This window comes from Leuciscus leuciscus (assembly GCF_965113295.1).
Source record: "Leuciscus leuciscus genome assembly, chromosome: 15".
Lineage (NCBI taxonomy): Eukaryota > Metazoa > Chordata > Actinopteri > Cypriniformes > Leuciscidae > Leuciscus > Leuciscus leuciscus.
This window is the reverse complement of record NC_138739.1, coordinates 5615811-5639031: the sequence shown is the minus strand read 5'-3', so window position 1 is coordinate 5639031 and position 23221 is coordinate 5615811. Positions and strand designations below refer to the sequence as shown.

The 23221-nt window shown below is 39.1% G+C and overlaps 1 protein-coding gene and 1 long non-coding RNA gene across 2 annotated transcripts in view; both read left to right on the top strand.

Moving 5' to 3' along the window:
* LOC309474946 (uncharacterized protein) overlaps window positions 1-23221 on the top strand; it is a gene marked incomplete at its 3' end in the record, with an annotated part of 99198 nt that overhangs the window by 74241 nt on the left and 1736 nt on the right. The gene's annotated exons all lie outside the window — the stretch shown is intronic.
* Window positions 4900-5917, top strand: LOC309476550. Its single transcript, XR_014198266.1, has 3 exons — window positions 4900-4990; window positions 5076-5129; window positions 5610-5917. It is a non-coding gene; the product is annotated as an uncharacterized lncRNA (long non-coding RNA).

Below are 23221 nucleotides of genomic sequence, written 5' to 3'. Positions count from 1 at the left end.
GTCCGTGGATCACGGCTGAACGCGTCTTCTCCACACTCATTTATAAACAAACATTTTTTATTTATTTTTTCGCCTATCGTGCGTCTACTCTACACCCCTACCACTAAAAAAACCCTAAAAAAAACCCTCATAGTTACAACGCGGACTGTTGAGCAGACGCGTCTCAAGCCTATTAGTGATCCAACGCTGCATACTCTTAAAGGTTACGTCCGTGGATCACGGCTGAACGCGTCTTCTCCACACTCACTTACAAACAAACAAACTTATAATATAAATTAGTATTAATATTGATAGCATCACTGGTAGCTTCGTTGCTAACTCACTGTCCATCTGTTAAAATGGCGAATATATCAGATGTAAGTAGTCTACCGCTTGGTGCAGGTGAGGACACATTTGAGCTGCACGCACTGCAGTCTGAGCTGGAAGCTGTTGAGAAACAAATCCACAACCTTTTATTGAGACAGGCCGAGCTGAGAGACCGGTGTTTGGCTCTTGAAACATCACGTGCCGATGCACACAAATCAGTGTTTAACGTTACTAACCCGCTGACTCCGACCGCGTCTACTCCGTGCGTTCCTCAGCATCGGTCGCAATCAGCCATGGTCTCGTTCACTCCGGCTCCAACACGCCACCACGAAGCCTGGGTGATTCCGCAGCGGAAGACGCGAGTCAGGTTTAGACCAAGACTTTCTCCGACCCTCCCGGTTTTCGAGTTATCCACACAAAACCGCTTCTCCCCTCTACGCGAAACAGAACACGATGCTGTGATCATCGGCGATTCCATCGTTCGGCACGTACACGCTACGTTAGGTAAAAGTAAGGTGCAAAGTCACTGCTTTCCTGGTGCTCGTGTTTCTGAAATCGCCGCTCACGTTCCCGAGATCCTGAACGGTGACGAGCGCGTCGGAACTGTGGTCCTGCACGCGGGAGTGAACGACATCAGGCTGCGCCAGACGGAGATTCTGAAGAAAGACTTCAGGAATCTATTCGATACGGTACGCAGCACATCGCCTGAAACAACGATCATTGTGTCAGGACCGCTTCCCACGTACCGACTAGGGCATGAAAAGTTCAGCAGATTATTTGCGCTAAATGAATGGTTAATGTCATGGTGCAATGAGCAGAAACTGCTCTTTGTAAATAATTGGAATCTGTTTTGGGAGCGTCCTAGGCTTTTCCGTGCTGATGGCTTACACCCAAGCAGATTCGGAGCGGCTCTTCTGTCAGGTAACATCTCCAAAATGTTAAATACCCTTTGACTAGTAACCAAAAGTCCAAATCATAGTCTCTGCTGCACCAATTCAACTGATATAAATACTAGTGTAGAACATTGCATAGAAACCGTGTCTATTCCTCGTTTAGTGAGATCAAATAATAAATCTAATGCAGGATCTAGGAAAAATCTAATTGTTATTAAAACAGAAAATGTTGCTATTAGTAAACAAAAACTATTTCTAAAGCTAGGTCTACTAAACATTAGATCACTCACACCTAAGGCAGTTATTGTAAATGAAATAGTCACAGATAATAGCTTCGATGTACTTTGCCTTACTGAAACCTGGCTTAAACCAAATGATTATTTCGGTATTAATGAGTCTACTCCTCCTGGATACTGTTATAAGCATGAGCCCCGTCTGATTGGTCGTGGCGGAGGTGTTGCAACCATTTATAGAGATATTCTAAATGTTACTCAGAAAACGGGTTATAAGTTTATTTCATTTGAAGTACTTGTACTAAATGTTACGCTCTTAGATGTTAGAAAAACATCACTATTATCTCTAGCCTTGGCTACCGTATATAGACCGCCAGGGCCTTACGCTGATTTCCTAAAAGAGTTTGCAGATTTTCTCTCAGACCTATTAGTCAATGTCGATAAAGCATTAATTGTTGGAGATTTTAACATACACGTAGATAATCCAAATGATGCGTTAGGAGCTGCGTTTACAGATTTATTAAATTCATTTGGGGTCAAGCAAAACGTCATCGGACCAACACATCGTCTTAATCATACACTCGATTTAATTATATCACATGGAACCGATCCAACCGATATAGATATCATTCCACAAAGTGATGAAGTCACTGATCACTACATGGTAACTTGCATATTACGTACTGCTGTAATATGTCATGCAGCGCCGCGTTATCGACCAGGCAGAACAATCCTTCCATCCACCATAGATCATTTCTCAAATTGCTTATCTAATTTGTCTCAGCTGCTGCCTGAACCCAAACAAACAGATGAACTAGAAGAACTAACTAGCACTATGAGCACCATTCTCTCTAGAACATTGGATGTGGTTGCACCTATTAAATTAAAAAAGGTCAGAGAGAAAAATAAAGCACCATGGTATAACAATACTACGCATGTTTTAAAGAGAGAAACCCGTATTTTAGAGCGTAAATGGAAACAAACTAATTTAGAGGTCTTTAGAATCGCGTGGAAAGACAGTATGTCACGTTATAAAAAGGCCCTAAAAGCGGCCAGGGCTGAGCACCTCCGCAAACTAATAGAAAACAACCAAAATAATCCAAGGTTTTTATTTAACACCGTGGCTAAACTAACAAATAAACAGACGTCACCCGAACAAAATATCCCGTTACAGTTCAGTAGTAATGATTTCATGAACTTCTTCACTGAGAAAATAGAAAGCATCAGAACCACAATTGTAAACGTTCAATCTTCAATCGCGCCTTATAATTCAGCTTCAATTATCACCCCGCAAGAACAATTACAGTGCTTTACAACTATAGAACAAAAAGAGTTAAATAAACTTATCACTTCATCTAAAACAACAACATGTTTATTAGATCCTATACCAACTAAACTACTGAAAGAAGTGTTACCTGTAGTGGAAGAGCCTCTCCTCAATATTATTAACTCGTCTTTATCTCTAGGTCATGTTCCAAGAACATTTAAACTGGCAGTTATAAAACCTCTCATTAAGAAACCACAATTAGATCATTATAATCTAGCAAATTATAGACCCATTTCAAATCTTCCATTTATGTCTAAAATATTAGAAAAAGTGGTGTCCGCTCAACTGGGCTCTTTCTTGCAACAAAATGATATCTATGAAAAGTTTCAGTCTGGATTCAGACCGCATCATAGCACTGAAACTGCGCTCGTTAAAATCACAAATGATTTACTTTTAGCTTCTGACCAAGGCTGTATCTCAATACTAGTTTTACTTGATCTTAGTGCTGCGTTCGATACTATAGATCACACAATACTCTTAGATCGACTACAAAATTATACTGGTGTTCAAGGACAAATCATGGTTCAAATCATACCTATCTGACCGCTACCATTTTGTCTATTTAAATGGAGAAAAATCGATCATAACTCCAGTAAACTATGGAGTGCCGCAGGGATCTGTGTTAGGCCCTCTGTTATTTTCAATATATATGATGCCACTTGGAAATATTATAAGGAAACATGGAATTAGTTTCCATTGTTATGCTGATGACACTCAAATATATATTTCATCAAGGCCGCTAAATTTTCCAAATTGACAGTGTGTGTTAAAGATATAAAAGATTGGATGATGCGTAATTTTCTTTTATTAAATCCAGACAAGACAGAGGTAATACTTATCGGTTCAAAAAAACCGCCCACAAAACCTCGCACAATACAACTTTAACATCATAGGATGTCCTGTTACTTTATCCGCTACAGTAAAAGACCTGGGTGTTATACTCGATTGCAACCTGTCTTTTGAAAATCATATTTCATATGTTACAAAAACAGCCTTTTTCCACCTTAGAAACATTGCTAAGCTACGTAATATGCTATCAGTTTCTGATGCAGAAAAGTTAGTTCATGCATTCATGACCTCGAGACTGGATTACTGTAATGCCTTATTAGCTGGTTGTCCTGCATCCTCAATAAACAAGCTACAGTTAGTCCAAAATGCCGCCGCTAGAGTTCTTACGAGATCAAGAAAATATGATCATATAACACCGATTTTATCATCACTGCATTGGTTACCTATAAAGTTCCGTATTAATTACAAGGTATTGCTACTGACTTATAAAGCCCTAAACGGCTTAGCTCCAGTCTATTTAACGGATCTTCTATCGCCCTATAATCCATCGCGCTCTTTAAGATCACTAAATTCAAGGCTTTTGGTCATACCTAGGATATTCAGAACCACCAAAGGAGGGAGAGCATTTTCACATTTGGCTCCAAAACTCTGGAATAGTCTTCCTGATACTGTTCTTTGCTCAGACTCGCTCTCCCAGTTTAAAACTAGATTAAAGTCGCATCTCTTCAGCCAGGCATTCATATAATCCCACAGTTCAAACTACAATCCGGCCTCTAGCTCATAAATGCCAGAGGAGAACTGGCCCCCGACTGAGCCTGGGTTCTCCCAAGGTTTTTTTTTCTCCATTAGGTCACCTGATGGAGTTTTAGGACACCATTAGGTCACTTGATGGAGTTTTTCGGTTCCTTGCCACTGTTGCCTTTGGCTTGCTCAGTTGGGGATATTTTGGGGATATTTAATTTAATTTTATCAATCAATAAATTCCTCTTGAAACAAACTTTGTTGTATTATTTAAATGTAATACTGTGAAGCTGCTTTGATACAATCTGTATTGTGAAAAGCGCTATACAAATAAACTTGACTTGACTTAACCTTATGAGGAAGCACACAAAAAAAAAAAAAATCGGAGGGTTCTGTTAGAAATGGTAATCTCATTTCAGATATTTTATACACTTGAAATATAAAATCGGATGATACAAATTGGGCCTGAAATTTTATACAAATGATTTTTATTTTGCAGTATTATTGGATTCGGATGAGAATATCAGGGGTAATCGTTTTCTCTTAATTTATAATTGGTTTAAAAATTAAATTCTTTAACTTTATATATTTTATTTTACATTACCGTATCTTGATAATGTCAAGATATAACGTTACCCCCTTCAATAATGTACGAAGGAAGCTGCAGCCCATTGAGGACACCAGCATGTTGCACAATACTGGTGAGTACTGATGACAACTTAAACATAATATTGTGTTGTGTACAACATAAGTCACAGGCTTATTCATGTGTTTTATCTAATAAAGATTGTGCCATGTCTAGCCAAGTGGAGCGTCCTGGCAGTGAAATGTCCACTCCTGGTAAGTACTTTTCCCCCTGCACAAAACATTGCTCTGCACAAAGTCACACTCCATTCAAGACAAGTAGTTTTTTACTGCTTGTGAATAATCTATTTTAAATATATACAGTGCTGGTCAGAGTTATTTAAGCCGCTTGATTAAGAGTGAGAACCTACTCATCTTGAATGGACAAAAAAAGCGAATGTTTTAGTTTCATCTTTCCATAGAACATTTGAAAAGTAACTGACACTACTGGAACTTCAAACGGGCAGCGTTCTATGGTTAGAGTCTGGTCGTCCCTCTCCCCGTTTGAAGTTCCAGTAGTGTCAGTTACTTTTCAAATGTTCTATGGAAAGATGAAACTAAAACATTCGCTTTTTTTGTCCATTCAAGATGAGTAGGTTCTTCTCACTCTTAATTAAGCGTAGTAATGACTCCAGTATTTCATTATTAATTTAGTATAGGCAACATGACCGTACTTACTGGCTGACTGTGTTTCAGACTCTAAGTCAAACTTTGAATGTCTTGTGGAAGCCTTCTCTGACCCGGAGAAATGTGCAGCCAGATTTCAGCGCAAGGAAATTTCCAGTGAGTATTCACTTTATCTGTTGCCCCAACCTTTATTTCTTTTTTCAGTGGAAAATAAATTAAGTTTAAGGAAAACATTTCCATATTTTTAATGGCATATACTTTAATGGCAACCAACAATCCCAATGTTCAAAGAAGGTTCAAATGTCTGTAATGCCAGCAGACTAGCACAAGACAAACAATTGTTTAAAAAATACATAAATGTGTATATATAATTTTAGAAAATGACAGTTAATTTCTTTTCCACTGAGGAAAGACAGACATGGATATCTTGTCACTCAGTGTGAGTAAATTATCAGGAAATTTTCATTTTGAGGTGAACTAATCCTTTAAGGCTGATGTATACTTTTGCGTCAGACCGAAGCCCGAGCCTCTACGCTATAGGCTACACTGTTTCATTTATACTTCTGCATTGTTGTCCCTGTTGACGCACAATTACACATGCAGAAAGAAGCCTGTGAAACCCGAGGGAGGCGTTCTAGACCAATCAGAGCGCTTCCGTCCACGTAAAATTGACGCATTGTTACATTTTGGGAGAGGTGCACGTCAGGGTGTGCTAAAGGGTACGCTATGTACACAGCCTACTCTGTAGCTACAGCGGGAGGTCGACGCATAACTATAAATTGGTCTTTACTTACTGCTTGAGAATCAAGTTTGGTAACAGTTTATTTTATTGGCTTAATGACATGTTTCAGACAGTCTTGCTTAGAAGAGCAGAGTGTGGTAATTCTTACCTTTTTGTCTGATTTCAATAATTGTACATTTTTGAATATTCTTTGTTTTTTTCGCCCTTAACCCTCTGGGGTCTGAGGCGTTTTTGGGGTCCTTGAGATGTTCTGACATGCCCTGACATTTGTGCTTTTTTCAGTTGCTTATAAACATATTAATGGCAAAGGTATAATTACACTCTATTTAGCACAAACAGGGCTACCATAATATGTGAGCAACATGCATGTACATGTTTGTATTTTTGAGAGAATAATGTTTATGCATGGTTATTGAAAAAACTAAAGTTTCTGAAATAAGGCCACAAAACACATACTAAATATGTGTCAATAAGACTTTTGACTAATTGATGTCGTTGCCTAGAGTTTTTTTCTTCAAAATGATGTGAAAATCATCCTGCCCTTATCATTCACATAACACAATACATTGATTTAAATCTTGTAAAACACTTTTTGTTTGTAAAGGCAATATGCGCAAGGGGCGTCAACCATTCAACAGCATCATGCATATGTAGTGGTTCACACCTGAGGAGACAATGGGGCCCGCATACTTAATGAGCCATTCATTCAGGTGTGTCACCTATAGCCACAAGAAAGAATGCAAGAGAAATATATATATATATATATATATATATATATATATATACACTGCTCAAAAAAATAAAGGGAACACTTTTTAATCAGAGAATATCATCAAGTCAGTTAAACTCCTGGGATATTGATCTGGTCAGTTAAGTAACAGAGGGGGTTGGTAATCAGTTTCAGCTGCTTTAGTGTTAATGACATTAACAGCAGGTCCACTAGATGGGCAACAGTGAGACAACCCCCAAAACAGGAATGGTTTTACAGGTGGAGGCCACTGAATTTTTTTTCCCTACTCATCTTTTCTGACTGTTTTTCACCAGTTTTGCATTTGGCTAGGGTCAGTGTCACTACTGGTAGCATGAGGCGATACCTGGACCCTACAGAGGTTGCGCAGGCAGTCCAGCTCCTTCAGGATGGCTCATCAATACGTGCCATTGCCAGAAGGTTTGCTGTGTCTCCCAGCACAGTCTCAAGAGCATGGAGGAGATTCCAGGAAGACAGACAGCTACTCTAGGAGAGCTGGACAGGGCCGTAGAAGGTCCTTAACCCATCAGCAGGACCGGTATCTGCTCCTTTGTGCGAGGAGGAACATGATGAGCACTGCCAGAGCCCTACAAAATGACCTCCAGCAGGCCACTGGTGTGAATGTCTCTGACCAAACAATCAGAAACAGACTTCATGAGGGTGGCCTGAGGGCCCGACGTCCTCTAGTGGGCCCCGTGCTCACTGCCCAGCACCAGGGAGCTCGATTGGCATTTCCCATTGAACACCAGAATTGGCAGGTCCGCCACTGGTGCCCTGTGGTTTTCACAAATGAGAGCAGGTTCACCCTGAGCACGTGACAGACAGGAAAGGGTCTGGAGAAGCCGTGGAGAATGTTATGCTGCCTGTAACATCGTTCAGCATGACCGGTTTGGTGGTGGGTCAGTGATGGTCTGGGGAGGCATATCCATGGAGGGATGCATAGACCTCTGCAGGCTAGACCAGGGGTTCCCAAACTTTTCCATGACAAGGCCCCCCAAATACTACTAGGTTCTGGCCAAGGCCCCCCTTTTGCAGGATGTGTTATTGAACCCATCGACAATACTGCGGCAAATGTAGAAATAAATAAATAAAACATCTAGGTGAACATCAGATTATGTGATGGTGTTTGATACCAGCCAATCAGAAAGATTATAGAGATGAACCGATTACAATTTTCAAGTCCGATTTTTCATTGAGTTTGACCTGCAGATACAGATTTTAGCCGATTCTGATTTCATTTTTTCTAACCACTTTACAGCACACACAAATATTTATTTTCTATAAATATATTTTTTATAAAACACCACTTTTACCCAAACTGATTAATAAAAACAAGTTTAAATGGGTACATTTTCTATAAATATTTGAGTCTTCATTTTCTTTTCTGACATAGCCTACTCCAGTTCTTGTTAAAACACACTATAGCCTACATGCAAATTTTGTGCATTTTTGGTACTTTTTGTGTGAAATCATATTTATTTTGTCCATCAAAAGTGTGCTTTCGCTTTAATTGAGCGTGAGCAGCTCAGCAAAAATAGACGGCGCCGAAACCCTCACGGCACGCGACGCTCCTGCTTGACGCTCACGCGCTGCTCCTGCTCGCGGTGTGAACGCACTCAATGAACATGCACGGCGGAAAAAAATTTGCGCTGCTCACGCGCCGCTTGCGGTCTGAAACGGCCGTAATTCACAAGGTTTCCTACATGTGCGTTCTGTGCACGTGTGATGCTGATGTTACGCGATGTTAATCATGCGGCGCCCAAGTGCATTTGAATCGGCATATGTCAGACTGAAAATCGCCCGAAAATCGGCAAATTCTGGTCACCAGCCGATCAATCAGTTCATCTCTAAAAGATTAGCATTAAAAGTATAATGTTCAGATAGGCTATGCAACAAATTATTATAATGTTATTTCATAACAATACTCATATTAACACTTTTTTTACTCTTTTAACTTTTTTTTTTTCGCTTTTTTTTTCAACTTGCTGCGGCCCCCAGTTTGAAAACCCCTGGGCTAGACAATGGCACCCTGACTGCCATTAGGTATCGGGATGAAATCCTTGGATCCATTGTCAGACCCTATGCTGGTGCAGTGGTTCCTGGGTTCCTCCTGGTGCACAACAATGCCCGGCCTCATGTGGCGAGAGCATGCAGGCAGTTCCTGGAGGATGAAGGAATGATACCATTGAAGGGCCACCACGCTCACCTGACCTACATCCAATAGAACATCTCTGGGACATTGTGTTTCGGTCCATCTGACATCACCTGGTTGCACCTCAGACTGTCCAGGAGCTCAGTGATGCGCTGGTCCAGATCTGGGAGGAAATACCCCAGGACACCATCCGTCGTCTCATTAGGAGTATGCCCCGACGTTGTCAGGCATGCATACAAGCACGTGGGGGCCATACAAACTACTGAGTACCATTTTGAGTTGCTGCAATGAAATTTCAGCAAAATTGACAAGCCTGCTACATAATTTTTTCACTTAGATTTCCGGGGTGTCTTTGAATTCAATCCTCTGTAGGTTGATCATTTTCATTTCCATCAAACGATGTGGCATCCTTTTGTTCATAACACATTACCCAGTCCATATTAGTATAGATATCCAGCATGAAATTTTTCCCCATTGAGATCTGATGTGTTTTCAAAGTGTTCCTTTAATTTTTTTGAGCAGTGTATATATATATATATATATATATATATATATATATTCTACCAAATTGGTTTACAGTTGGAAGCATGTCAATTTATTTTTTTATATTTTTTTTCTCACAAATTTTGCTTGCAAATTGTATAATATCCAAGGAAAACATGTCTAGTAATTGTGCAGTTAATTCTTATACTGTATTTTCAGTTTTGGAATATGTATCCTCTCCCCACATTTGTCAATAATAAAACACAATAAAAATTATTTAAAAAAAAAAGGCTTATATTTACCTTTTAAAATTTGTTTACATCTACCTTGTAAATATATATTTTTTTATTAAAAAGGTTACAATTACAACAACAATTGAAGTGTAATCTTTCTTTGTAAAAACTAAAGTATACATTTTATCATACATATTTCAAAGTTAAGGATTCATTACTTCGAATATAGCCTACATTGACAAAATTATATATTTAACATATTAGCAAAAATTGGCAAACAAAAGCTTATTTGAGGTGGCAGATATTTTACAGTAAAAATGTGTAATCTATCCAAAACTAATCAACGAAATGTTGTCTTTCATTTGTCTGTAACATAGGTCTTTCGTTTTTATTATAAGGAATATAAATGTTAATTTGCAGTTTAATATGTTGCTTATACAAATACATTTTATTTCAACATATTTCAGTCGATTTTTACTCAGTATAGCAAAATAGTTTGCTAAAAGCAGATCATTCATTCACACACAGAAACGCAATTCAAATTTAAACCATCTTTTTGCGAGTTGTGGTAAACAGCGCATCTCTGACGTTCATTCATTCACACAGAAACGCAATTTACTTGAGAATGAAAAAAAACTTACTACAGTATTCCATCCCCTCGAAATAACAGCACTTCTGAGGTACATTTTCCATTATTATTATTCCTCACAGCGCTGGTACACTGATCATCTGAATAAACTTGATGTGTTTTCTCGAGCTGATATGTGGGCGTTCACAGTTTGTATGGGATCGTCTCAGTAATTTGCGTTTGAATAGCGCGCGCTCTCCGTGGGCGGGGCCGATTAAAACGTAATGAGCTGAGATGAGCTCGACTGGAATCGCTCTCTTTTAATACAGATTTCACAAGATGAGAATATTAGTTTTTTATATAAATTACTTCATTTAAAAGAAGAGAATTCAAGCTTCATGCCTGTGTGTCTGTATGCCTGTTTGACTGAGTATTCGCTGAGTTATTGTTCATTTTCGGACGCGTTTCAGAATGGACTTCACTGGCAGAGAGAAGGCAGAACTCGCTTCGTGTTTATTTTTCTTTATTTGGCAAAAAGCACAACACTTTGTTTTTATTGTGAGTATACACAAAAATAATACACATTTAACAGAATCGATTGATGTATGAAACTCCTATGGAAAATCAAAGTCAACCGAGTATTTATGAGTTTCTTTTACACTGATAAAAAAAAGCGAGCTGGTATCGCCGGCGATACAGCCGACCTCAGGGGGTTAAAGAACAGATATGTAATAAGAACATTGAACTATTGGCAGTTAGTTTAAGACCTTATTACCTGCCAAGGGAGTTCACTGTGGTGATCGCCGTTGTTGTTTATATCCCTCCATCTGCCAATGCGGAAGTGGCCTGTGACATAGTCAAGTCAAGTTTATTTGTATAGCGCTTTTCACAATACAGATTGTATCAAAGCAGCTTCACAGTATTAAATTAAAATAATACAACAAAGTTTGTTTCAAGAGGAATTTATTGATTGATAAAATTAAATTAAATATCCCCAAAATATCCCCAACTGAGCAAGCCAAAGGCAACAGTGGCAAGGAACCGAAAAACTCCATCAAGTGACCTAATGGTGTCCTAAAACTCCATCAGGTGACCTAATGGAGAAAAAAAAACCTTGGGAGAACCCAGGCTCAGTCGGGGGCCAGTTCTCCTCTGGCATTTATGAGCTAGAGGCCGGATTGTAGTTTGAACTGTAGGATTATATGAATGCCTGGCTGAAGAGATGCGTCTTTAATCTAGTTTTAAACTGGGAGAGCGAGTCTGAGCAACGAACAGTATCAGGAAGACTATTCCAGAGTTTTGGAGCCAAATGTGAAAATGCTCTCCCTCCTTTGGTGGTTCTGGATATCCTAGGTATGACCAAAAGCCTTGAATTTAGTGATCTTAAAGAGCGCAATGTTTTATAGGGTGATAGAAGATCCGTTAAATAGACTGGAGCTAAGCCGTTTAGGGCTTTATAAGTCAGTAGCAATATCTTATAATTAATACGGTGTACATAGTGTATTCTGTTGTCGCGTGACTCCAGGCGAAGTACACAGATGCGTTCATTTTTCTTGCTGGTGATCCCTTTCTAAGACCCTGCCCACATTTAAGCAGTTTGTTGATTGTACAACACGGGGAGATAAGATCTTGGACCTCTTGTATGCTAATGTGAAAAATGCATACAAATGTGTTGCACTGCCCCCTCTTGGCCGATCCGACCATGAAATGGTACATCTTTCTCCCTCCTACACGCCAGTTGTTAAGAGGCAGCCTGTCATTAACAGAACACTAAAATACTGGTCTCCGGAGAGAGAAGAAGCCCTAATGTGCTGTTTTGAATCAACATGCTGGGATGTTTTCTGTGAGGATTATGGGGATGACATTGATGGATTAACAGAATGCATCACCTATTATATTAAATTCTGTAATGATGACATCATGCCCTCCAGAGAAATTCGCTGTTTCCCCAATAATAAACCATGGGTAACTAGCAGTCTGAAGGTACTGTTAAATGAAAAGAAAAAGGCTTTCAGAGAGGGTGATAGGGAAAAGGTCAAAGAAATCCAAAGAGTACTGAGGGTGAAGATTAAGGAGAGGAAAGAAGCATACAGGTGCAAATTAGAACAACAATTGCAGCAGGATGGAATGAAGCAGGTCTGGGCTGGCATGAGGAAGATCACAGGTATGAAGCAGAAGGGGGGTTTGCTACTTGAAGGTGACCAGAACCTGACTGACGATCTGAACAGATTCTTTAATAGATTTGATAACCCAATGCCACATCAGCCCGCCACACCTGGTCTGCTGCTGCCTGGTGTTGTTTCCCTTCCCTCACTCATCCCATCCATGACATCATCCCCCCCATTCTCCCATCGGCGACATCACCTCCCAAAAGATCTTTCTCTCCCCCATCTTTTCTCCAACTGTAACTCCACCGACGGTGCTACATCAATCTCGGGTTAAGGGTGAACTGGACCGTCTGAAGCCGGGGAAAGCAGTGGGGCCTGATGATATTGGGCCCAGACTGTTGAGGACATGTTCTACCCAGTTGAGTGGTATTTTTACATACCTGTTTAACCTAAGCCTGCACCTACAAAAGGTCCCGAAACTGTGGAAAACATCTTGTTTGATTCCAATTCCAAAGAAGAGATATCCATCTAACCATAACGATTACAGACCTGTAGCACTCACCTCTCACATTATGAAGACGTTTGAGAGACAGGTCCTTTCTTACATCAAGGCCAGTATGTCAAATTACGTGGATCCGTTGCAGTTTGCATATCAGTCCAACATGGGTGTGGATGATGCCCTTATTTACATGCTACAAAGAACTTATGCACATCTGGACACTCCTGATGCATCTGTGAGGTTCACGTTTTTTTACTTCTCAAGCGCCTTCAATACGATCCAGCCCCGACTGCTGTGTGAGAAGATGAGGAGGATGCAGCTGGATTCATCATTGGTCCAGTGGTGTATGAATTATTTATCCAGTAGACCACAGTATGTGCGTCTGCAGAATAGTGTCTCTTATACTATTCTGAGTAATACGGGGGTGCCGCAAGGAACCGTGCTGGCCCCGTTACTGTTTACTATTTATACAGCAGACTTCCAGTACAATAGTGGCAGTTGCTTCCTCCAGAAATTTTCAGACGATACGGTCGTTGTTGGCTTAATTAAAGGAGGTGAGGAGGAGGAGTACAGGAGAACTATTAAGGAGTTTGTGGGTTGGAGCGACCACAACCATCTCCAACTTAACATCTCAAAAACAAAGGAGATGGTTGTGGATTTTAGGAGGAGGAAGAAGACACCGTTAATCCCAAACGCCATCCAGGGCAGTGAAGTGGAGATGGTCTCCAGTCACAGATATCTCGGTGTACAGCTTGATGATAAGCTGGACTGGAAGAGCCACATGGAGACAGTGTATAATAAGGGTCAAAGCCCACTTTATTTTCTAAGAAGGCTGAGGTAATTTAACATCTGCCGTCCTCTACCGTGCAACGTCTATCAGACAGTGGTGGCAAGTGCTCTGTTCTTTGCTGTGGTGTGCTGGGGAGAGGGTGCTCGCATGGGAGATCTAAATCGAGTCAACAAATTGATAAAGAAAGCAGGCTCGGTTGTGGGGACTGAATTTGATATGATCCATCACGTGGCTGAGAAAAGAATACTCTCTAAGCTAAAATCAATCATGGATAATTCCTCACATCCAATTCATGCTCTTGGGGTGATCAACAAGAGCACCTTCAGCCATAGATTGATTGCACAAAAGTGCAAGTCTGAACGTACCAGGAAGTCCTTTGTACCAGCGGCCATCAGAATGTTTAATGTGTTATGAATATTCACATGTTACTGAATATTCTATATTAATTTCTGTTACTGAATATTCTGTACTGAATATGCATCTGTTACTGAATATTCTATATAGGTATTTTTTTTTATTTGTTGTTTAACTGTAGATTGGTTAGAAGTAAGCTGTTCTGTTAAATGTGGTGTTGTTTTTTTTCTTTTTTCTGAGTGTTAAAGCTGCCGTGACAATATAATTTCCTGAAAAGGATCAATAAAGTATCAACAACAACAGCACTCACTGTGCTCATCAAATGGGTGCAGGGGTGCCCTGCACGTGCCGCACTCATGGTGCAGCATTTGCAACAACGCCGCATGAAATTTGCTCTTTTAGAAATGCTGAATGGCCACAGGGGAGATCGCTGAATCAGCTCGAGTGCAGAGTGCTGTCAATCCGCTTGCTTGCAGAGCGCCGATCAGTCAGCTTGATAGCAGGATAGGAATCTGAGTTCCTATGGCAGAATGTACGACGCAGTACGATTGAACCGTATCGATAAGGAACATCGATGTTAGTTTCAAAAGTGTTATTTTACTCAGATTTGCCAAAGTGTGGTAAAGTCTGCAATAAAAAAAGAGATCTCATAATAAACTCAAGTATTTCTAGATACAAAATTTCCAAACACCAAATCTCTCTGGTAACCAAATGCAAATTTCTCTAAATGAACAATTATATAGGTTATTGTGTTTCCTCATTATTATTCGCTGATTCATTTTGTTGTAACAATGCAGGCAAACATTATAAATGTTATTCACTGGTTTCAGGATCAAAATGGATGCTGCAATGGTTTTCGTCTTAGTTTTATATTTACAGAAATGTGGTTAGATCTGTTGGGTGGATAAACAGCTTCTGCTGGATGTTTGTAGAACGTTTTTTTCTCCAAGTACGATAAACTCCTGCTTGTGCACTTTAAGAGTTTAAGAGTGCACGCTTTCACTGCGTGATGTAGCCTCTTATAATGCAGTGTGAATTCCCCCAAACATCAAGATATGAGGATAAAATCTGGATGACTTTTCAAATCTTTTTACACTTATATCGTAAGACCATGTTAAGCAATATCACACGAGAAAGAGTGCTGTTTTTCCTGAACATCAGCATGATTGTAAATGTGATACTGATTTTATGTAAAAGTTCAACAAACAAAAAGCTAACAGTCTTATGCTGCGTTCACACCGGACGCGAATAGCGCGTCAAATTCGCGCCTGCCGCGTCTAGTTTGACCACTTTGTGTTAATTCGCGTGTCAAGAGCGAAATTGACGTGCGTAAAAACAAAAGATTGAAGCAAAATTTACGCGCGTCAGAGGCGAAAGTTTCGAAACCCGTTGGCGGCCATCTTTTTTAGATGTTTATCGAGCATTAGCATTGGCATTAATCGAGTCACCGCTCGTATATGCTCTGGAGAGCAGAAACAGCTGCGTAGGGGACATCGTCGCTGTACTCGGGTCCACCAGACCCTCCAGAGGGTTTCAGGAGTTTCACAATTTGCTCCAGGAGCTAGGTTTGGTGGACCTAACGGTGAGGACGCTGACGAGGACAGCGTAGGCCGTAAGGCCTCGGCCTCGAGTGGTCGCTGCCTGTCGAGCCCGCGCTCTACAGCCCGGCGCGAGGTTCACTCTCGCACGCACCCACCTAATCTGTCATTTATTTTTGTTTTGATAATAAATGGAGCCAGCCTCCAAAAGTGAAACCTGTCCTGTGATTTTTGTTTTTATACACTTGTGTTTGTTGTCTTTACATTAGAATAATAATGTTTCATATAATCTAGAATAGATATGGAATAAATAGCATTCAATACAAAATGAGTATCTCTCATATATTGAAATCGAGTTTTTATGTGAAAGATTTGCTTGTTGTGCATTTTAGTCATATTACAAAATAATTTATTGAGGCCAAACATAAAATAACATTATAAACTGTCACTTCACCACATGACAGCAGCAAGCAGGCTCCTGATTGGTTAACGCGGCGCGAATTGACGCAGAAGTTCAGATTTTTCAACTCGGGCGGCAGACGCAAATTCGCGTCAAACGCGAGAATGCACAAATAGCACTACATAAAACATTTTTTACGCGTGTAACGCGTCTTTGCATTGACTTAACATTGAAATCACTCGCGCCTGACGCGCTATCCGCGTCCGGTGTGAACGCACCATTAGACACAAAATTACATCTTAGACACAATTTTGTCTGTTTTTGCTCTGTTTCACAAAGAATATAGTTATATCATATAGGCTACAAACAAATCCACAGAAGAGCAGTCACGCGTCTCTGAGAAATTCACACACAGCAGTGTTTTGTTTGAATCTGTATTTTTTAACGAATTGGGTGAGTCAAAGATGATTCAAAGACCCATTATTAAATGCAGTCACTTGCTTCGTTCCTGAATCAGTCGGTTGTTTAACGAATCGGACCCTGGTCAACAATTTCAAAAGAAGTTAAGAAAGAAGACGAAGAAGACTACCGCATCAGTTTGGGTGACAAAGTCATCTGAAGTCATTCCATAGCTTAATGTGAGGGACAGAAGTCTATTTACATCATTAAAGTTTACGGAAACTCGTTTTCCCTCCTCTGTGGCTGTCAATCATTCTCCATTCAGTAATCAAACAGCGCGCGCGCCTCTTCCGGTTGGATGCACGGTAAAAACTCTCTCCAATATGATATATTCACATTATAATGCATGATCTGTAGATAAAAGGCTGTGGCTTTGCATAAAATGACTTTATTTTGTTGGAGTTTGTTGCTGTTTTTAAACGACTCACTACCGTGTGCTTGTTACATCACACACATCACAAGGATTATGAATCGGCATCAAACGCACAATAACTGGAATTTAAAACTGCGAAACAAATGATCAATAAACTGTTGGACAGATCGACACTAGGATTTGTGCGCTCGACATTTCTTCGCTTTGTGCCGTGAACTTTTAAATGCGCACTTGTGCAGCGCAGCGCTGAACACTGTGACTCCATGTTGCTTTGAGCACATCATTCTGCACCCGCGATGCGCATACGCGCTTTGTGCGCTCTGTTTTGAAGCGTTTCATATTATCATGGTTTTGCGCACTGAAAGATTATTAAAAGCCTATATTTTGTATACCTAGCTTGCTCAATACATTTAAAATAAGCATAATTTAATTGTATATTATTTCTTTGTAGTGCAGGCTATATAAATATATACACTTCTGAATTCTTGACATTAATATATAAATATAATATATTTGTATCTGCCAGTATCTGCTTTTCCCCAGTAACTGTTTTGTTTGCAATAAATGTACACCTTATGCCAAATATAATTGCAAAATACAACAGAATTGTTGTGCAACTCAAAATGTTAACTGTACTGTTATTAGTCTATGCACATTATATCATTAGTAACATTAAATATAACACAATAAACCATCATATAGTATATCAGTAGGAGTTTCCTTAAGTCTTTCTAAAAGTTTACTACAGGCCGGTTTACTACAACAGTAGAAAAAAATTCTGAAATTATGGTTTATAGTTTTGGTGTGCCACCCCAAGATTTTAAGTGGCCCAATCTGGCCACCCCTATGAAACATTTCTGGAGGCGCCACTGACTCCATGTAGTTCTGAGAGCTGAGGTGCATATTTTGATTTTCTCAGGCGTATCAAGGTGAGTTCTCATTGTAGCTGCCGTCAAAGGCAACTCATATATTTCACTTAAATATGGTTCACAATATAAATATATATAAGGTTAAAAATCATATGATTAAAATAATAATGTCTCATGGCCAATAAATAATAATTTCATGTTTATTTCTTTTTGTTAAAAACTTTGTGTAAAAAGGAGGGAACTTATTTTTTGTTCCGTGTGGAAATAATAGTTTGTTGTTATGGGGACGCTTCGGGGGTGCACTCGCTAAGATCAGAGAGAGAAATATGCGCTGCGGCTTGCGAAGCCTGCTGACTGAATATTGGAAAGTTATCTATAAGTTTTGTCGGTTAAGTGTGAAGATGAATATCCCCCCAAGTTTACCCTCTCGGGTTCATGCGGCCAATGAGGTATATTTTCTGTCTTTGTCATTTATTTATCTGTTACGCAACTGTGTTTGTAACAAGCCAATTAAGATATTATTTTACATGGCATAAATTTGTTTATTTGTTTTCTATGTCATTTTGTTTAGTATTGTCTGCAAGTATGTCACGAATTTAAGGTTAATTTATGCTTTCTGTGTTTTATTTATACCAGTTCTGACGGCAATATGGAAATGTGTAGCCATAAAGGAACATGCCAAGACATGTTTGAAGATTCTGTCACCAAATAAATGCCCGTTAAATCCCAGGAACGACTTGAGCCTTTATTAAACCTCGAGGGGAGTAACACTCATATTCTCTCACTCACACACACACAGGCCTTTTTTTTGCACGGGCCTATTTTAAGGGTTAATGGTGCCACCTGGTTATCAACAGTAAAAATGACAAATTTTACCTCTTTCCAACAGGGAAAACCACCAACAATCAAAAATGCATGATTATATGTTGTTATGGCTTTGCAATTAAAAAATGTGGTTATAATGGAAGTCAATGGGGTAAAAACAGCCACGAACAGTAAATGAGGGAGAAAAAGTTCAAATCTGATGCTGCACAAAAACTAACAATACATCAAAACTAATGTTGTTTCTAATCTTTGACATGTCCAAGACTGTGATAAAAGGTAAAAAAAAAAAAAAAATCCAGTCCACATTCACATTTTATATTGAAAATAAGTCATTTTGTGTGGGTTTTTTTTTCAAAATCAGTGACATCATTTATGAATTTGGCAATTAAAGAGTTAAAATCCTGATTTTTTTTTAAACATTTAGTAGTTTTGATCAGGACTGAGGTTGATTAATAGATTTATGCAAAAAAAAATGAAAAAAATATTTATCTGATACATTTTTACAGCAGTTTAAAGTAGTGGCTGTTTTCAGCCACGAACATAACGAAAGGGTAGTGAATTTGAACAATGCACAAGGGTTAATGTTTAAATATGCAAATTAGGCAATATCTAATTAAATATGTGCTAATTTGCATTTAAAAAAACAAAATCTGAGTATTGGATAAAGCAAGGTTAAAATTTATTTTTTCATTGTGTTTACATATTGGATGGGGAAAAAATTACAGAGGGATTTATGGATATATACTTTTGTTATCCTGTAAATCAGAAAATACTGTCAATAGCCTTAAATTATTTTCGCCATGTTTTTTGGAATAAAATGTTATATAAATCAGGCTAGGAATAATATATTTACAAATCCCTCTGTAAATGTCTTCATAATATAACTAGGTACAAGTGTAAGGGTCACCAGCTGGAGTGCCTTTGAGAGCCACCAGAGGGCACTCCACATCAGACACTCACGTTCACTCTCAGACTACATTTCCCATACTCACTGCCCGGACTCATCATCTCTGATCACTCATCACAGTCACCTGTACCTCATTATCACTGACTACATTCACCTGTGTCCCATCACCCTGTTAGTCTCAGTCTATTTATACCATGTTCATTCATTCACTCACCGCGAAGTCTTGTTTTAGTGTTACACTGCATTTCTGAGCATTCTCTTGGTTTTCTTGTCTCTTGGTTTTCTTGTCTCTTGGTTTTCTTGTCTCTTGGTTTTCTTGTCTCTTGGTTTTCTTGTCTCTTGGTTTTCTTGTCTCTTGGTTTTCTTGTCTCTTGGTTTTCTTGTCTCTTGGTTTTCTTGTCTCTTGGTTTTCTTGTCTCTTGGTTTTCTTGTCTCTTGGTTTTCTTGTCTCTTGGTTTTCTTGCCTCTTGGTTTTCTTGCCTATCTGTGTATGACCCTTGCCTGTACATTGGATTACGCCTCTGGATTGCCCTCAAATAAAGCTGCATTTGGATCTAAACCTTCGTGTCTCGGAGCAGTTCGTAACAACAAGACTGGAAAGTTTGGTGTATATAGATGCTACTAAAGTGGAGATTTCGGACTTGGAGTATGAGAGAAAGGTCATTTTGAGAAAACAGGCTTTAAAGATTTATCATCAGCCAATGAGATTGTGAAATTCAGCCCTTTTACTTTCATGATTGGTTGCTGATAAAAAGGAAATGGCCATATTTCGACAGCATTGTACAGGAGAGAGAGAGCTTTCTAGCGGTGTGTGTGATGACAGGGAGCAGACAGAGATCACGGAGCGGCATGTTGATTAAGAACGCCAACTTTTGTTGAATTTATGAGAAATCTACAGACGACAGACAAAGAGTCGGACAAAACAGTAGTAACAGACAAAGTTTAGTAAAATAAAGACCTAAATGTGTATTTCAGACTTTTTTTCACCACAAGTCTGAAAGAAGACATGTTATTGAAGACAAATATCCAAAAATCTCAAAATTGACCTGTAAAAACCCTCCGGTGTTTTTGCCTGCTGTGTCTCGCCTTAAGCCCAATTTATACTTCTGCGTCGAACTTACGCCGTAGCTACGTCGTAGGCTGTGTGTAGCGCGCGTACCCTGACATGCACCTCTCCAAAAATGTAACAACGCGTCAACTCTACGTGGACGCAAGCGCTGTGATTGGTCTGCTAGGACTGCTCCCTCGGGTTTCACATGCTCCCTCTGCAAGTGTAATTGTGCGTCAACGCGGACAACGACGCAGAAGTATAAATGAAAACCAACGCGTTGCCTACAGCGTAGAGACTCCGGCGTAGGTCCGACGCCGAAGTATAAATCAGCCTTTAATGTTCACTCATGAATTTTGTAGTAACAACACAGACAAACATTATACATGTGATTTAGAGCTTTTGAGTCATTCCACTCCACACAAAACATCTTTACACTGAAATAAAGTGAATCCATCAACAGTCAAATAAGAGTCACAGGTCAGAGGTCAAAGATGATTGACAGCTCTCAGCACTAAATAACACACCAGTAGATACAGATATCTAATCCAATATTTCACTCTTCTGCTATTAGTTTTCATTCAGGGCCAGAATTCATTTGAAAATGTGAGATCAGCAAAAGCTTGTTGATTTTCGTGATGTTAAAGGAGACGGATGTGTGAGCGGAAACTAACTGAGGTTGGGGGAGGATTCACACACAACCTGATAAATATCTCAGTTCAGTCTTTCAGAGCAATCTGAGTGTTTCAGACATTAAGAGTTACTATCGTGGGCTTTTCAGTGAACCGATGAAGAAAATGTTTCTCAAATTACTTTTGCTCTGTTTGTGTTTGTGGCGTCTGGATGGTGAGTTTTAAATGTGTTTTTCTGGTTTCAGTTGTTTCTGTTCTGATGTGATAAATTACTGGTTAAATTAGTCAGAAAGGATTAACATTCACTGTTATTCTCTTATAGAAACAAATAATGTGTGATTTTGCTTAGAGAAAACACTCTTATTTGAGATTAAAGTCACTTGATTATATAAAACTGTTTAACTATTTCTCTTTTCATTCATTATCTTTTGTCTTTGAACTTCTGCAGAATATTAATCACTTCACATTTACATGATTAAAAGTATTTTAGTGAAGCTTCATCAAACCAACATCAAGTGATTTTAAAGCTTTAATCTGTGAAAAACTCTGTTCTTCAGGAGGGTTTGGTGATGATGAAGTGACTGATGAGTGGGTTGAGTTTGAGATTGTGAATGTGATTGAGGGAGACTCAGTCTCTCTAAACTCTGATCTTACTGAATTGAAGGATTATAATCGGGTTCAGTGGAGGTTTGGAGATGAAAACACTTTAATGGCTGAAATCAATGTAATGGCCGACAGAATCACTGTATATGATGATGTTCTTGATGGGAGATTCAGAGACAGACTGAAGCTGGACAATCAAACTGGATCTCTGACCATCACAAACACCAGAGCTGAACATGCTGGAGTTTATCAACTACAGATCAACAGTGTGATCAAGAGGTTCAGGCTCTATGTCCGCAGTGAGTAAACCTTTTGAGTGATACGGTCCCACATTTGGGATTTGGAATGTTCAGTGATGTCACATAACTGTCAAGATTCAAACTCTTCAGACAATTTGAACTGCGGCGCAAACAAACATGGCGGCGCCATCTCACATTTTAAATCAAGATCATGACGGTTCGCCATGGAAACAATAATGGAGAAACGTTCTAAAATAAATGTCGCCTTGATAAACTCACTCAGTCAGAATCACGCGTGAAAGGGTTAAATAGACTATTGGTTTCACCTGTTTATAATGAAAAAATTTAATCAAACTCCATTTTTTCTTTTCATTGTTTTATGATATTGTTTATTTCAGTCACTCTAAACTCTGATCTTAGTAATAGTAGATTATAGTAATCATCAGGATTTTTAAATGTATGCAATGTTTGATAGAGAGCAAACGCAGTGTTGACAGAGCCGGGCTAATATGATCACACTTCCTGGTTCTAGTAAGAGCTCGAGCTGCTGGAGTTTGCTTGGTAACGCTTTAGATTACAGCCCGCAAAGAACTGCGTATTTAAAACTAATTTACAGTGTAACTTTCTGTAATTAACATGTAAAGTTTTAGGAATAAAGGGGTAATAACTAGAAGAATTAACAAATTATTTATACTGTCGGTATTTTAGAGCTAAGAGTTACTTATTCTACTATTATAATACAACAATCTTACATTTGAGAGCAATATAGCGAGAACAGACACTGCAAACCGTTTTGTAATAACAGTATACCAATACATATAGGCTTTTAAAAAATATAGGTCCATATCTGTGCATTTATACAGGACTTTCTTTTAACAAAAGTGCACTGAGAACTAAAACTATTGCAACTTTTGCTTAAATACTGGAGAAATATACTCTTGTTCATGTAGTTACAGGGTAAGTGTGTCTTCTGCGGGCTGGACATTTAAGTGGTGCTTGTTACTCTTTTCCTCCATTAAGTTAATACTAACACTTTCTTTTCTTTTTTCTCTTCTATCAGATCAAGTTTGAATTCAAAACTCAGTTATTATGGATTGACTGATTGATTAAA